General features: G+C 42.5%; 1 long non-coding RNA gene across 1 annotated transcript; it reads left to right on the top strand.

Moving 5' to 3' along the window:
- The first annotated feature begins 1,511 nt into the window (after positions 1-1,511).
- On the top strand, positions 1,512-2,321 carry LOC109890463 (uncharacterized). Its single transcript, XR_002255410.2, has 3 exons — positions 1,512-1,648; positions 1,894-1,961; positions 2,223-2,321. It is a non-coding gene; the product is annotated as an uncharacterized LOC109890463 (long non-coding RNA).
- The last annotated feature ends 13,925 nt before the right edge of the window (positions 2,322-16,246 follow it).

The raw sequence follows: 16,246 nt of genomic DNA on the forward strand, positions 1-16,246 counted from the left end.
GAATAATTTTGCACGCCCAATTTTTCAGTTTTTTATTCGTTAAAAGTTTGAAATATCCAATAAATGTCGTTCCACTTCATGATTGTGTCCCACTTGTTGTTGATTCTTCACAAAGAAATACAGTTTTATATGTTTATGTTTGAAGCCTGAAATGTGGCAAAAGGTCGCAAAGTTCAAGGGGGCCGAATACTTTTGCAAGGCACTGTACTTTCAGTCAAATTAAGCAAAAGTGCCCCTCTTTGCAAGTAAATCCAGTAGAACTCCGAGCAGGTCACATCAGAGTACTGAGGAGGGGAGAGACTGAGAACTGGAAGCTGAACAACAAAATAGCAGAGGTCCTCAAACCAAGAGGGCTGGGTTGAGGCACAAGAGATTGGACTATGGTGATAACTCCCAATGATGAGGATGGTTATGGTATCAATCAAGCCTCAGCCAAGGTAAGAGGAAATGTGATCATCTTTCACCTGACTGATTTGGAATGGGAGTTCTTCAGGTCTTGGAGTCTTTCAATACTTTGAATTTATTGGCTAAGCAAAGCTTTGAACAAGCAGGGCTATATTGAATCTGCTATAATGTACCCGAATCTATGCATTTAAGCTATACTGTAAATATTCCCATAGATATTCACCTCATCCTAATGTTTACATGAAGTAAAGTGCAGAACTTCACTGGAGTACTAACACACGTTGTTCCCTGCAGACTATTTCTCCCCTGAAGAGAGTATTGCCAAACACACACACAAAGATCGAGGTAGTACACAGAAATATGTGGCAACCATGTTCAGATGAGGATGTTTCTGAGATCTCTGAGACCTTACCTCAACAGATTTTGAGGACAATGAATATGAACAGCAGGCTAGTTTAAATTAATTTGGATGAAATAGGCTAAATTAGAGCTGGGCAATATGGACATAAATCCATATCGCTATGAATTGCCTGAACTGATGCGATAATGGTAAATAGAATGATAAGTTTAACATTAATGTACACCACAGTTTTTATTCTCTACTACTACTACTAGTTTAATGGTTGTAGCCATCAATTGTCCCATTAGCAAACTTATTTCATTGCATATTTCTCGAGTGTAAAATAATCATTGTAATAAATATCATCAAAATGCCTGTGAAAAGTGATTGGTAAGGTCGGTGTCAATAATTTTCGGTTTATCGTCCCAGGTCTAGGCTTAATGGCTGTGCATAGCAGGTTGTCATTAGTCTCTAGATCGATTTGAGATTATTTGAATGTCATGTGAATGATGGTTTCTTAGTGCCAGATATTAAATTGGCCCCTGTTGGATTACAGATTGAAGCAATGAGGAGAGCAAAGATAAGGCGTTTGATGCAAAGGAAAACGGGTGAGTTTTTAGTTAAGACATTGCAGTTTAGGATGTGTAGGTCCGGAACAAACAACAATGTTAAAACTGCAAGGTAGCCTAATAAATGCTTTCACAGGGTGCTGTATGTGTTTTTCTACAGTACTGACACAACTCTTAAAAAAAAAACGTGTGTATTTTTCATTGTTTCTCTCACTTTTGGTTTAAGTGCTGCTTTCAGAATCGGATGATGACATCACCGATGACGGTTCAGATGACGAACCCTTGGTTAAGATGATGACCAGGAAGCCATCAAATGAGGAGCTGAAAACAACAGGTAAGAAACTGGGTGCCCATGTCGACCTGGAGAAAGTCACAATGAAGGACATTTTCAAGAAGGTTAGTCATTCTAATCTTTTAGTTCATTGAGTTCATACACTGAACGCTCACACATTTCCTCATGGATGCATTTAGGCTATACAGTGCATCTTAAGAACCTGATAGATTAACAATTAAAAAAATTATAATATATAGTCATTGTCGTTACTTACAGTTTGCTTATTCTCTTACGATGGGTTTCAGGTTTTAAAATGTACGCTCGTCATGACCTGTCAAACAAGAAGTCCTACATCAAGGAGACAGTGAAAAAGGTGATTTCCTTTGTACCATGTTGGACTTCCCATTGCCATAAAAATAAAATGTTGCCAAAAAGATAGCATATGACATGTGACAGTGTTGATACCCATTCTGTGTTCTTTCTGCACAGCTGGAGTTTAAAATATAAGGTATGATGAGTTCTGTGATTATTATTATTCTAGCTTTGAATGGTTGTATTTATCCATTTTATGGTCCATGGTTGAATATGGTTTCCAACTCTGTTACACTATTGTGTTTTGCCTTTTGTTTTTCAGTTGTCGGAGTGAAGTCTGGAGTTCTATGCTAATCACCACCTTCCATGAGGCAGCAGGTAGCCTAGTGGTTAGCATTGGGCCAGTAACCAAAAAGGTTTCTGGATCGAATCCCGAGCTGACAAGGTAAAAAGTGTCGTTCTGCCCCTGAGCAAGGCAGTTTAACCCACTGTTCCCCGGGCACCGACGACGTGGATGTTGATTAAGGCAGCCCCCCGCACCTCTCTGATTCAACTGACACAATCAGTTGTGTTGTGACAAGGTAGGGGTGGTATACAGAAGATAGCCCTATTTGTTAAAAGACCATGTCCATTTTATGGCAAGAATAGCTCAAATAACCAAAGCGAAATGACAGTCCATTACTTTAAGACATGAAGGTAGGTTAAAATGGACTTTGAAAGTTTCTTCAAGTGCAGTCACAAAAACCACCAAGCGCTATGATGAAACAGGCTCTCATGAGGACCGCCACAGGAGAGGAAGACCGAGAGTTACCTCTGCTGCAGAGTATAAGTTCATTATATAGTTACCATCCTCAGAAATATCAGCCCAAATAAATGCTTCACAGAGCTCAAGTAACAGACACATCTCAACATCAACTGTTCAGAGGAGACTGCGTGAATCAGACCTTCATGGTCGTATTGCTACAAGGAAACCACTACTAAAGGACACCAATAGGAAGAAGGGACTTGCTTCTGACGAAACACAAGCAATGGACATTAGACCGGTGGAAATGGTCTGCCTCAGATTACCTGGCCTCCACAATCACCCAACCTCAACCCAATTGAGATGGTTTGGGAAGAATTGGACCGCACACTGACGGAAAAGCAGCCAACAAGTGCCCAGCATATGTGGGAACTCCAAGACTGTTGGATAAGCATTCCTCATGAAGCTGGTTGAGAGAATGCCAAGAGTGTGCAAAGCTGTCATCAAGGCAAAGGGTGGCTAAGAATCTAAAATCTATTTTGATTTGTTAAATACTTTTTTGATTACTACATGATCCGTATGTGTTATTTCATAATTTCGATGTCTTCATTCTTATTCTACAATATAGAAAATAGTAAAAAATAAAGAAAAACCTTAATGAGTAGGTGTATCCAAACTTTTGGTACAGTATGTTGCACACATTGTTCACTGTACTATGCATTGTAGCCTATTTTACTGTATCATAGTGCTGTCCTCTTCCACTGATGGTCCTGTTAGTTTTTTAAAGCTAATTCCAGTCAACCTTTTTAATTAGCAATGGAACATTGTATCCTATGTTATTTAAAAACTAATTTTACCCATCAATGATAATGAATTACCAAATCACTTGTAACAGAGGAAGTTCCTCCTCTCCTTAGTCCCCAAAGCTTGCTCTCTCTGGCCAGGGTCCAACAGTGGAGGGGTTGCGTAGGGCAGCCTTACCCCAGTCCAGGCCTGGTACTCCAGGGGTCCCTGTTCACCCACATCCAGAAGCCACTGAAGAAGCATGGACTGGTCCCTCTGGGCACGCTTTAAATTAATCAATTTCTGTATCTGGAGCTGCTCAGTCTTAGACAGCAAGCTGGTGAGGTCAGTGATCCCTGCAGTGCTTCAGCGCCTCCTTCCACATCTTGTTCTCCTGTACCATCATGTTTAGCTACAACCTGGCCTGCCCTGTGAACGGTCTTGGTTTCCACTGATGCGATGCTGCCTGACCAGAGAAAGAGAGCTTTGGGGACCTTTCTTAGTGAATTACCAAATCAATTAACAATCAGGTAAAAATGATTGGGATACAATTAGGATGGACAATATTATAATTATTATTTAATAATTGTAACATAACATTTTAAATGTCATCTTTATTTCCAATTCAAATAAAGAGAACATGATTTTGTTTGTAAGATTCTAACCACCTTTACCAAAGGCTCATAATCTTCTTGAGGGGGATTCAAGACATAAGTTATCTTCATCAGGCAAATAGTGAAATCAATCAAGGTATTTGAAAAGTTTAAATCCCTTGAGATAGAAAGAAGTATTCCAAAATGGTTTGGTACCGAATGTCTGCTGCAATGTGGCTGAGACTGAGCTGCTCTTCTCCTTTTTCGCCACTAGGTGCTGCTATTTTATAATCTGCTCTCATTGTAGGCTTGTGAGGGACTGACATGACAGGCAAAGATGGGAATACAGTGTGCACAATTTATCCCATTGTAAATGTTTTTAATATTTTAACTAAATTAATGTGGTAATATTATTCACATTGGTATTTTGCGGGGACTATTTAATGAAGCTACCAGTTGAGGACTTGTGAGGCGTCTGTTTCTCAAACAAGACACTAATGTACTTGTCCTCTTGCTCAATTGTGCACCGAGGCCTCCCACTCTTTCTATTCTGGTTAGAGCCAGTTTGCGTTGTTCTTTTGAAGGGAGTAGAACACAGCGTTGTACGAGATCTTCAGTTTCTTGACAATTTATTGCATGGAATAGCTTTCATTTCTCAGAACAAGAATAGACTGATGAGTTTTAGAAGAAAAGTCTCTGTTTCTGGCCACAAATGCTGATGCTCCAGATACTCAACTTGTCTAAAGAAGGACAGTTTTATTGCTTTTTAAAATCAGAACAACAGTTTTCAGCTGTACTAACTGCAAAAGGGTTTTCTAATGATCAAATAGCCTTGGATGAGCTCACACAGTGTGCCATTGGAACGCAGGAGTGATGGTTGCTGATAATGGGCCTCTGTACGCCTATGTAGATATTCCATTTAAAAAATCGGCCGTTTCTAGCAACAATAGTCATAACATTAATGATGTCTACACTGTAGTTTCTTATTTTAATGCACAATAAATGTGATTCTTTCAAAAACAAGGACATTTCTAAGTGACCCCACACTTTTGAACGGTAGTGTACATCAGAATCAGACAATTTACCCTTAGTTTGACCTGGCCAATTGATTTGTGCATATCTGCTTTGTTGTTGACCTTACTCTCTATGTCAGCAATAGATCTGAAAGAGCGCACATTCGAGAAGAGCGACATAATGTTAGCAATGATATATGCTAAGATGTATGGACGTCATTAATCATATATGAACAATGTGAACAGGTTTTAAAAGAGGACCAAACCCCGAGATGAGTAAGGTAAGAGGACTTGTAGTTTGATTTGATTTGTAGTGTATTCATATTTATCATAGTCTAACATGCCCTTATTCATCAATATATTGACAATTTAATTGAAAAACATTTTGTGTAGTCTGTTGCTCACACGTCACTACGGTAAAAGCTTCTGTGTTAGATATTTATGGCGAACTTATTGGTCTGTAACGTTAGCCTACTTCTGTCATTTTTTCATTGCTTATTATCTGCTTGCAAAAGTGAATGACTTCAAATTCTACCAGTGCCAAATTATTGTACTCTTACCAAAACTGCTATGCCAATTCATTGACTCCATTCAACAGCATTTATACTATACTAAATATCACTTTACGAAAAGGTATTGCAGTCAGAGTGCAGTATAACTGTAGTATGCTGCAGAAACTGCATCCAAAATAAGGTTGCATTTTTTTACATTTCTATTTTTACCTGCAGTTACTGTGTCCAAAACACCACAGTGGACTGCCGTTTTTAAACTGCAATCTTTTTTGTAAGGGATAGGCTACTATAGCATCTCATATTACACTACAATATTACGTTTAGAATACTTGTGAAAAATTGTATCATTCAATTTTTACTGAACTTTCTATCCACTTTTACAATTGAGTTTGAGTCAGTTAATTTCTAGATGCTTCCCACATCTTACGTAGTCTAATTTTCCATGGATAGAAAGCATTACTTACAAATGAAACAAGTTAAGTCACTTGTCTTTGCTAGGGGTGTAGGCGAGTTCACATTGTGTCCACCACCCAAATCTTTTTCCAGATTCATCAGATATTTTCCCTTAAAATTTGACTATTCTTTTAGAACACTGGAGTTTGGACACAGAATTGCTTAACTCAAATTGATTCCAGAAGAGCTCACTAATGAGTTATATAACAGTGTATAGCCTGATCTAATAGAAAATGTAGGCATAGTATCGAATGAGAGGGACCTAGACAGAGATAGGCGCGCGGATCCATACATACATTCTGATGCATCCAGTCCCAGTTAGTAGCACTTTAGTGAACGTGCTACGGGACCACGACCAGTCTGGACACATATCAATCAATCATTGAATAAATGTCCTATGTGTCTATTTTCACACTGTGCTCTGGCAATCTGAATGTCAATAGGATGGCCACTATAATATTGAACATACGTCAGCTAGACATGTTAAAAGCATGCCAGGGGCATCATCAGTGGTTTACATGAACTCTCTTCATCCTGATTGAATACACACATTCACACACACACACACACACACACACAACATATATAAAGTCTTAAGCATACGTTAAGCACTTACTGTACTAAGACCCATTAATGGTCTATTAAGCTTTTACAGTCTTCACGCAACATGATTTAAATCACGTCAAAGCTACATATTGTGATTGTGTGTCCTCTCAGAGAGAGAGGCGGCAGGGTAGCCTAGTGGTTAGAGTGTTGGACTAGTAACAGGAAGGTTGCAAGTTCAAACCCCCGAGCTGACAAGGTACAAATCTGTCGTTCTGCCCCTGAACAGGCAGTTAACCCACTGTTCCTAGGCCGTCATTGAAAATAAGAATTTGTTCTTAACGGACTTGCCTAGTTAAATAAAGGTAAGAAAAAAAGAGAGGTGTGCTTTGTGATGGAGTGAGTGAATAAATCAAGGTGTTTGCAAGGGTGTGTCTGAGGGAGTTAGAGAGACTGTGAGGTGGTGTTTTGGGTGCCTAGTTCAATACCTCTCCTGTTCAAGAGTTAGATGGAAAAACGCTAACTTCAGAAATGCTCTTTCAGTCCAGAGAAATTCACCAGCCATTTAGTCAGAAGAGAAACCCCTGTGTTTGTCGCTGGAGTTGGTGTAAGTTGTTGACCCAGACTACACTCTCCTCATCTCCTCCCTTCTCGCTCAAGGATAGATTAATGAGCTAATGTAGTTCACATGCAGTCAGATGCTACTGCTTTAGGAAGGCGTTGCCGCAAGGTTCTCAGACATTTGTCATACCTTGCTTTTTTCCCAAAATAAGCTAAGAGTGTATGAAAGGACAATGAGGCAGGAGAGGATGTAGATATTATAGAGCTACGCCCTAACAGAGACTCTGTCTGTGTGCGCCCCTCCTGTCCTCTTCGGCTCCCCAACATCTTGTGATTTGAATCGCATAAAAACCTTTCAAGTTGTATTGCGCCCCACAAATAGGCAAAGCCATGTTTCAGCGAGCCACGACTAGCCCTGGCTTTAGCCACAAGCATCAGTGGGTTCCAATATGCCATTTGTTGTTCTAGATTTGACCTTTCTTTTTTTAGTGTCCTAGATTTAATCATTGAAGTTGGTGGTCTGCGGAGGCAACTGTTGGTAGTGCCCGCCTGGTGCCCACTGTCTACCATAGATTTCCACTGAAAGGGACGGTGCATGTCCAGGCAGCTGTGTAAACATCTCCTCTCTTCCTGTTTTGAGGAAAATAGGAGAAGAGGCCTTCTCTCTCTCCTCTCTCTCGCTCTCTCTCTCAAATTGAAAATAAGGGGCTTTATTGGCATGGGAAGTGATGGCACTGTGTTATTTCACCCAATAGATATGGGAGTTTATCTAAATGTGATTTTGTTTTTTCTAATTCTTTGTGGGTCTGTAATCTGGCCTAATTCTACTCTGCATGCATTATTTGGTGTTGTACACAGAGGATATTTTTGCATAATTCTGCATGCAGAGTCTCAATTTGTCCCATTCTGTGACTTTCTGGTCCTGGCGACAGGAACACCATTATTTTTTATCTTCCTGAGATTTACTGTCAGTGCCCAGACCTGGGCCCTGACAGAATCTGTGCAGAAGATCTGTAGGCCCTCCTTGGTTGGGGACAGAAGCACCAGATCATCAGTACACAGTAGACATTTGACTTCAGATTCTAGTAGGGTGAGGCCGGGTACTGCAGACTATTCTAGTGCCCTCGCCAATTCGTTGATGTATACAGTACCAGTCAAAAGTTTGGACACCTACTAATTCAAGGGGTTTTCTTTATTTTGACAATTTTCTACATTGTACAATAATAGTGAAGAAATCAAAACTATGAAATAACACATGGAATCATGTAGTGACCCATAAAGTCTTAAACAAATCACAATATACGCACGCGCACGTTCCTCTTGTCGCATTTCTTGAGGATTTAATTGACTGAGTGCAAGCTTAATACACAAGTTAGATCGGTCAGGGTTAGTCAGCAGAAGTTACAACGGTCGGGGTTAGTCGGCACAAGTTAGAGCGGTCGGGGTTAGTCGGCACAAGTTAGAGCTGTCGGGGTTAGTCGGCACAAGTTACAACGGTCGGGGTTAGTCGGCACAAGTTAGAGCGGTCGGGGTTAGTCAGCACAAGTTAGAGCGGTCGGGGTTAGTCGGCACAAGTTACAACGGTCGGAGTTAGTCGGCACAAGTTACAACGGTCGGAGTTAGTCGGCACAAGTTACAGTGGTCGGGGTTAGTCGGCACAAGTTACAGCGGTCGGGGTTAGTCGGCACAAGTCACAACGGTCGGAGTTAGTCGGCACAAGTTACAGCGGTCGGGGTTAGTCGGCACAAGTTAGAGCGGTCGGGGTTAGTCTGCACAAGTTACAACGGTCGGGGTTAGTCGGCACAAGTTACAACGGTCGGGGTTAGTCGGCACAAGTTAGAGCGGTCGGGGTTAGTCGGCACGAGTTGGAGCGGTTGGGAGAAAAGGGGGTAAAATAACAAATAAAAACTATAATAATAATAATTTAAAAAAGGTTCAGTAAAATCAGTCAGCGTTGGGTTAGGTTAGGGCAATATTAACCCAACACCAAAGTTTAGTTAGTCAGTCAGGTTTAGGGTTAGTGTTATTCAGGGTTAGGGTCAGTCAGGTTCACAGCCACCGTACACCTGCATTGCTTGCTGTTTGGGTTTCTGTACAGCACTTTGAGATGTCAGCTGATGTAAGAAGGGCTATATACGTCCATTTGATTTGATTCATTTGGCAGATGACAAATTTGATTTGATTACATATTTTGATACTCCTCTTCTGTGGTATTATAGTAACTGTAACATGACCAAAAACAACAGTAGGGCCGGAAGGCTTGTGAGGAGTGTGCATCACATAGAGTAATGATCAATCTGAAAAAGACACTAAGGTGGGTAAATATAGAAATAACCGTGGTGCTCGCGAGGGAGCGATTGACAGTAGGTATAGGGACAAAGTGGAGTCGCAATTCAACGGCTCAGACAGGAGACGTATGTGGCAGGGTCTACAGGCAATCACGGACTACAAAAAGAAAACCAGCCACATCACAGACACCGTCTTGCTTCCAGACAAACTAAACAGCTTCTTTGCCTGCTTTGAGGATAATACAGTGCCACCGACACAGCCCCCCCCCCCCCTTTCCTTCTCCGTGGCCGACGTGATTAAGACATTTAAACGTGTTAACCCTCGCAAAGCTGCTGGCCCAGACGGTATCCCTAGCTGCGTCCTCAGAGCATGCGCAGACCAGCTGGCTGGTGTGTTTACGGACATATTCAATCGCTCCCTATCCCAGTCTGCTGTCCCCACATGCTTCAAGAGGGCCACCATTGTTGCTGTACCCAAGAAGGCAAAGGTAACAGTCATTTAGTTCAGTCGCCCCGCCCCGTAGCACTCACTTCTGTCATTATGAAGTTCTTTGAGAGACTAGTCAAGCATCACATCACCTTCATCTTACCTGTCACCCAAGACCCACTTAAATTTGCTTACCACTCCAATAGGTCCACAGACGATGCAATCACCATAACGCTGCACACTGCCCTATCCCATCTGGACAAGAGGAATACCTATGTAAGAATGCTGTTCATTGACTACAGCTCATCATTCAACACCATAGTACCTTCCAACCTCATCATTAAGCTAGAGGCCCTGGGTCTAAACCCCGCCCTGTGCAATTGGGTCCTGGACTGCCTGACGGGCCGCCCGCGGCTGGTGTACTCCCTGTACTCCCTGTTCACCCATGACTGCGTGACCATGCATGCCTCCAACTCAATCATCAAGTTTGCAAATTACATAACAGTAGTAGGCTTGATCCCCAACAACAATGAGACAGCCTATAGGGAGGAGGTGAGGGCACTCGGTGTGGTGTCAGGAAAACAACCTCTCACTCAATGTCAACAAAACAAAGGAGATGATCGTGGACTTCAGAGGGCACCCCCCCCTATCCACATCGACAGGACAGCAATGGACAAGGTGGAAAGTTTTAAGTTCCTTGGCGTACACATCACGGACAAGCTGAAATGGTCTACCCCCACAGACAGTGTGGTGAAGAATGTGCAACAGTGCCTCTTCAACCTCCGGAGGCTGAAGAAATTTGGCTTGTCATCTAAAATCGTCACAAACTTTTACAGATCCACAATTGAGAGCATCCTGTCAGGCTGTATCACAACTGCAGCGCCCACAACCGCAGGGCTCTCCAGATGGTGGTGAAAAACGCATCACCGTGGGTAAACTACCTGCCCTCCAGGACACCTACAGCACCGTTGTCACAGGAAGGCCAAAAACATCAAGGACAACTACCACCCGAGCCACTGCCTGTTCACCCCGCTATCATCCAGAAGGCGAGGTCGGTACAGGTGCATCAAAGCTGGTACCGAGAGACTGAACAACAGCTTCTATCTCCAGGCCATCAGACTGTTAAACAGCTGTCACTAACACAGAGAGGCTGCTGCCTACATACAGACTTTAAATCTTTGGCCATATTAATAAATAGATCACTAGTCACTTTAATAATTCCACTTTAATAATGTTGAAATTTTTTGCATTACTCGTCCCATATATATATATATATATATACTGTATTTTATACCATCTATTGCATCTTGCCTATGCCGCTCGGTCATCGTTCATCCATGTATTTATATGTATATATTCTTATTCCATCCCTTTACTTAGATTTGTGTGTATTAGGTAGTTGTTGTGGAATTGTTAGATTACTTGTTAGATATTACTGCACTGTTGGAACTACAAGCACAAGCATTTCGCTACACTCGCAATAACATCTGCTAACCATGTGTATGTGACCAATAAAATTTGGTTTGATTTGAGCCGAAACAAGGCTACAAATGTTGTTTAAAATCTTCACAGCATGCTATCTTTCTTTTCTCTCCCTCTCTCCCCCCCATTGTTCTCTGTTCCTGTCAATATATTTTCCATTCTCCCTACATCCCTCTGTTTCTCTCTCCATATCTCTTTTACTTCATGTCCTATGATTATGTATTTATCTCCAATATTTCTTTATTTTTCTTTATTAAATGTTTCTGGTAAATAGTTTTGGATTGGCATGGCTGTGAAATGCAGTGTTACCCTACTAATGTGATACAGTTATTTGATCATACAAGTTGTATGATAATTTGATCAGTTTGCCTGTCTATCACAGTCCTCTTTTCTTTCCCTCTCATCTGTCGCTTTCTTCATACCATTTCTGTTTCTCTCGCTCTCCCATTCTCTCTGCCTCTTTCAATATGTTTTCCTTCCTCTCCCTCTCTTCATTTATCTCTTCATCTCTCTCTCTCTCTCTCTCTCGTTAACACTCTCTGTCCACTCCCTCTCCCCCTCCTATCCACTCTGCCTCTATCTTCCCCTCCCTCCCTCCCTCCCTCCCTCCCTCCCTCCCTCCCTCCCTCCCTCCCTCCCTCCCTCCCTCCCTCCCCTCCATCAGTCTCTTCCTCTCCCTTCCTCCCTCTATCCCTCTTCCTCACCCCAAGGGAGGGAATAGGGTGTCAGTAACCAGAGCCCTTTGACTGCCCAGTTGTGCCCATAGGGGGGTGTGTTGGCACATTGGATTTGTATGTGTGTGAGTGTGAGAGAGAGAAAGGAAAATATTACTGTATCGTATGCCTGCACAGCGGCAGCGTGTGTTACTTTTAGAGCGAGAGAGGCACTGTATAATGTTCTCTCTCTACAGAGAAGGCTCTTCTGTGACGGAGAGAGAGTTAAGAGGGAACTGAAGCAGCTTGCTGAAAGGTAAAATGCGCTCCATGGTTCATTCATGATATTGAGGAAAGAGAGTAGTGTGGAGTTTATAATGGGCACTGAATGGAAAGATTATACTGTTTGAATCTTCCCATCTTGTGCACTGCTTTGTGTACTGTGTTTGCACTATGATCTGTTAAACCCTTATCTATTATAGTTTTTCAAGTGGCAGACGTGACTAGAAGAGAGTATTGAGTAGTACTGTGTACAGAGTATTGAGTATTGTGTATATAGAGTACTGCGGTACAGCAAAGCTGAGAAGTATGGTAAGAGCTAGCTAGTTGAAGGCAGTGTCTTGTGTGTGTCTAGACGATTCTGTTTGAGAGGACACAGAAGCAACAGAGTGTTCGGGAAACAGCCAGCTGTCCTAACAATATCTGTGGACCTACCGCTTCTGGTCGTCTGAGCAATACAGATTGTCATGATATATGCACTTTGTCAGCTGTTCAGAGAAAGCACTGGTCTGTTGACATGAATTGAGGTAGAGATCAGAGTGATATGTTACACTCATGTATTAGTGTATGGATGGTTTAGAATATAAAAGGGTAAAAGGTTTTTATGGAGTTCGTCCCATTTTTGTCCACTAAGAATTTGTATTGCACTGTGCAATGACCTGCTTACAATACATTTAATGTATAATTTAAGCCAAATAACTACAGATAGTAGCAGGGTGTCTTGATAGGGTGAAATTCTCTCATGTGGAATACCTTGGGCAACATAACAAAGACACGTACAGGATTTGATGTTCTAGTAACCAGATAGATGCAAGACATGCTATCCCTTCATAGCAAGCTCTAGGTATAGCAGGAGATTGCTTGCAAGTCAGAAATAGTTCTCTCAGTTTACATAGAGCTCTCTACTGTAGTGCTAGAGCTCATTAGCAAAGGAGGTGAAGTGGATTGTTCTTTAGAAAGGACATGCAGCCTTAGAACTAAATGCAAAAGCAGTGGACTGAGCAGATGTTACGGTGTTGAGCTTATTGGTCATCTCCGTCACCATTCCAGCTGAAACCTCTGCATTTACTGTAATGTACAGTGCATTTGGAAAGTATTCAGACCCCTTCAAATCAAATGTATTTATATAGCCCTTCGTACATCAGCTGATATCTCAAAGTGCTGTACAGAAACCCAGCCTAAAACCCCAAACAGCAAGCAATGCAGGTGTAGAAGCACGGTGGCTAGGACAAACTCCCTAGAAAGAACAAAACCTAGGAAGAAACCTAGAGAGGAACCAGGCTATGTGGGGTGGCCAGTCCTCTTCTGGCTGTGCCAGGTGGAGATTATAATAGAACATGGCCAAGATGTTAAAATGTTCATAAATGACCAGCATGGTCAAATAATAATAATCACAGGCAGAACAGTTGAAACTGGAGCAGCAGCACAGCCAGGTGGACTGGGGACAGCAAGGAGTCATCATGCCAGGTAGTCCTGAGGCATGGTCCTAGGGCTCAGGTCCTCCGAGAGAGAAAAAGAGAATTAGAGAGAGCATACTTAAATTCACACAGGACACCGGATAGGATAGGAGAAGTACTCCAGATATAACAAACTGACCCTAGCCCCCCAACACACAAACTACTGCAGCATAAATACTGGAGGCTGAGACAGGAGGGGTCAGGAGACACTGTGGCCCCATCCGATGACACCCCCGGACAGGGCCAAACAGGAAGGATGTAACCCCACCCACTTTTCCAAAGCACAGCCACCACACCACTAGAGGGATATCTTCAACCACCAACTTACCATCCTGAGACCAGGCCGAGTATAGCCCACAAAGATCTCCGCCACAACCCAAGGGGGGGCGCCAACCCAGAACCGGCCAGGCAGAGACAGCAAGGGCAGTTCGTTGCTCCAGAGCCTTTCTGTTCACCTTCTCACATTGGTAGGCAGACCATTCCATAAAAATGGAGCTCTATAGGAGAAAGCCCTGCCTCCAGCTGTTTGCTTAGAAATTCTAGGGACAATTAGGAGGCCTTCCCCCTTTCCACATTTTGTTACGTTACAGCCTTATTGTAAAATGTAATAAATTATTTTTTTGCTCATCAATCTACACACAATACACCATAATGACAAAGTGAAAACAGGTTTTTAGACATTTTTGAAAATGTATAAAAAAGAAAAACAGAAATACCTTATTTACATTAGTATTCAGACCCTTTGCAATGAGACATGAAATTGAGCTCAGGTGCGTCCTGTTTCCATTGATCATCCTTGAGATGTTTCTACAACTTGTTTGGAGTCCAGCTGTGGTAAAGTCAATTGATTGGACGTGATTTGGAAAGGCACACACCTGTCCATATAAGGTCCCACAGTTGCCAGTGCATGTCAGAGCAAAAACCAAGACATGAGGTCGATGTAATTGTCCGTAGCGCTCCGAGACAGGATTGTGTCGAGGAACAGATCTGGGGAAGGGTACCAAAACATTTCTGCAGCATTAAAGGTCCCCAAGAACACAGTGGCCTCCGTCATTCTTAAATGGAAGAAGTTTGGAACCACCAAGACTCTTTCTTTCTAGAGCTGGCCGCCTGGCCAAACTGAGCAATCAGGGGAGAAGGGCCTTGGTCAGGGATGGTCACTCTGACAAAGCTTTTTTCAAATTTTTCTTATGTTGCAGCCTTCTTCTAAAATGGGTTGAATAGTTTTTTGCTCAGTCTGACAGAGCTCTGACAGAGCTCCAGAGTTCCTCAATGGAAATGGGAGAACCTTCCAGAAGTACAACCATCTCCACAGCACTCCAGCTTGTAGACCTTTATGGTAGAATTGCCAAACGGAAGCCACTCAGTAAAAGGCACATGACAGCCCACTTTGAGTTTTCAAAAGGTACCCAAAGACTCTCAGACCATGAGAAACAAGATTCTCTGGTCTAATGAAACCAAGACAGAACTCTTTGGCTTGAATGCAGAGCGTCACGTCTGGAGGAAACCTGGCCCCATCCCTACTGTGAAGCATGGTGGTGGCAGCATCATGCTGTGGGGATGTTTTTCAGTGGCAGGGACTTGGATACTAGTCAGGGTTGAGGGAAAGATGAACGGAGCGAAGTACAGAGCGATCCTTGATGAAAATCTGCTCCAGAGCTCTCAGGACCACAGACTGGGGTGAAGGTTCACCCTCCAACAGGATAAAGACTCTAAGCACACAGTCAAAACAACGCAGGAGTGGCTGTGGGACAAGTCTCTGAATCTCCTTGAGTGGCCCAGCCAGAGCCTGGACTAGAGCCCGATGGAACATCTCTGGAGAGACCTGAAAATAGCTGTGCAGCGACCCTCCCCCTCCAACCTGACAGACCTTTAGAGGATCTGCAGAGAAGAATGGGAGAAACTCCCCAGATACAGGTGTGCCAAGCTTGTAGCGTCATACCCAAGAAGACTTGAGGCTGTAATCGCTGCCAAAGGTGCTTCAACAAAGTACTGAGTAAAGGGTCTGAATACTTATGTACATGTGATATCCGTTTTTGCTTTGTTATTATGGGGTATTGTGTTTAGATTGATGAGGGGAAAACAACTATTTAATCCATTTTTAAAGGCTGTAATGTAACAAAATGTGCAAAAAGTCAAGGTGGCTGAATACTTTTCAAATGCACTGTATATGCTTTAGTGGATGCATACTGCGTAAATGTCTTAAGCCTTCTCCCCACTTAGTATGGAAGCAATACAGGGAAAATGTGCCCACACACAACGTGTGTGTTTTTATTTACCCAGGGTTTTTCATTTCCTGTGTGGCTGAGCTGGGAGATACAGACAACAATAGGCCTCATCTAACTGGGATTAGAGGGTTGCTATTTTCCGCGCTGTGGCCATGGCAAGACCTCTGGTACTACTGAGGCTTAAAGGGTCTTTAAGTTGTTTTTTTTGTTACCAGCATGACTTTTGGATTCATAGGGTTTAATCGATTTTTATGAATCAAATATAGTTGCTTTTGCCTAGGAAGTTGGCTAGATGAGTTACACTGAGTATACCAAACATTAGGAACACCTTC

The sequence above is a fragment of the Oncorhynchus kisutch genome, linkage group LG5, assembly GCF_002021735.2.
Source record: "Oncorhynchus kisutch isolate 150728-3 linkage group LG5, Okis_V2, whole genome shotgun sequence".
Classification (NCBI taxonomy): Eukaryota; Metazoa; Chordata; class Actinopteri; order Salmoniformes; family Salmonidae; genus Oncorhynchus; species Oncorhynchus kisutch.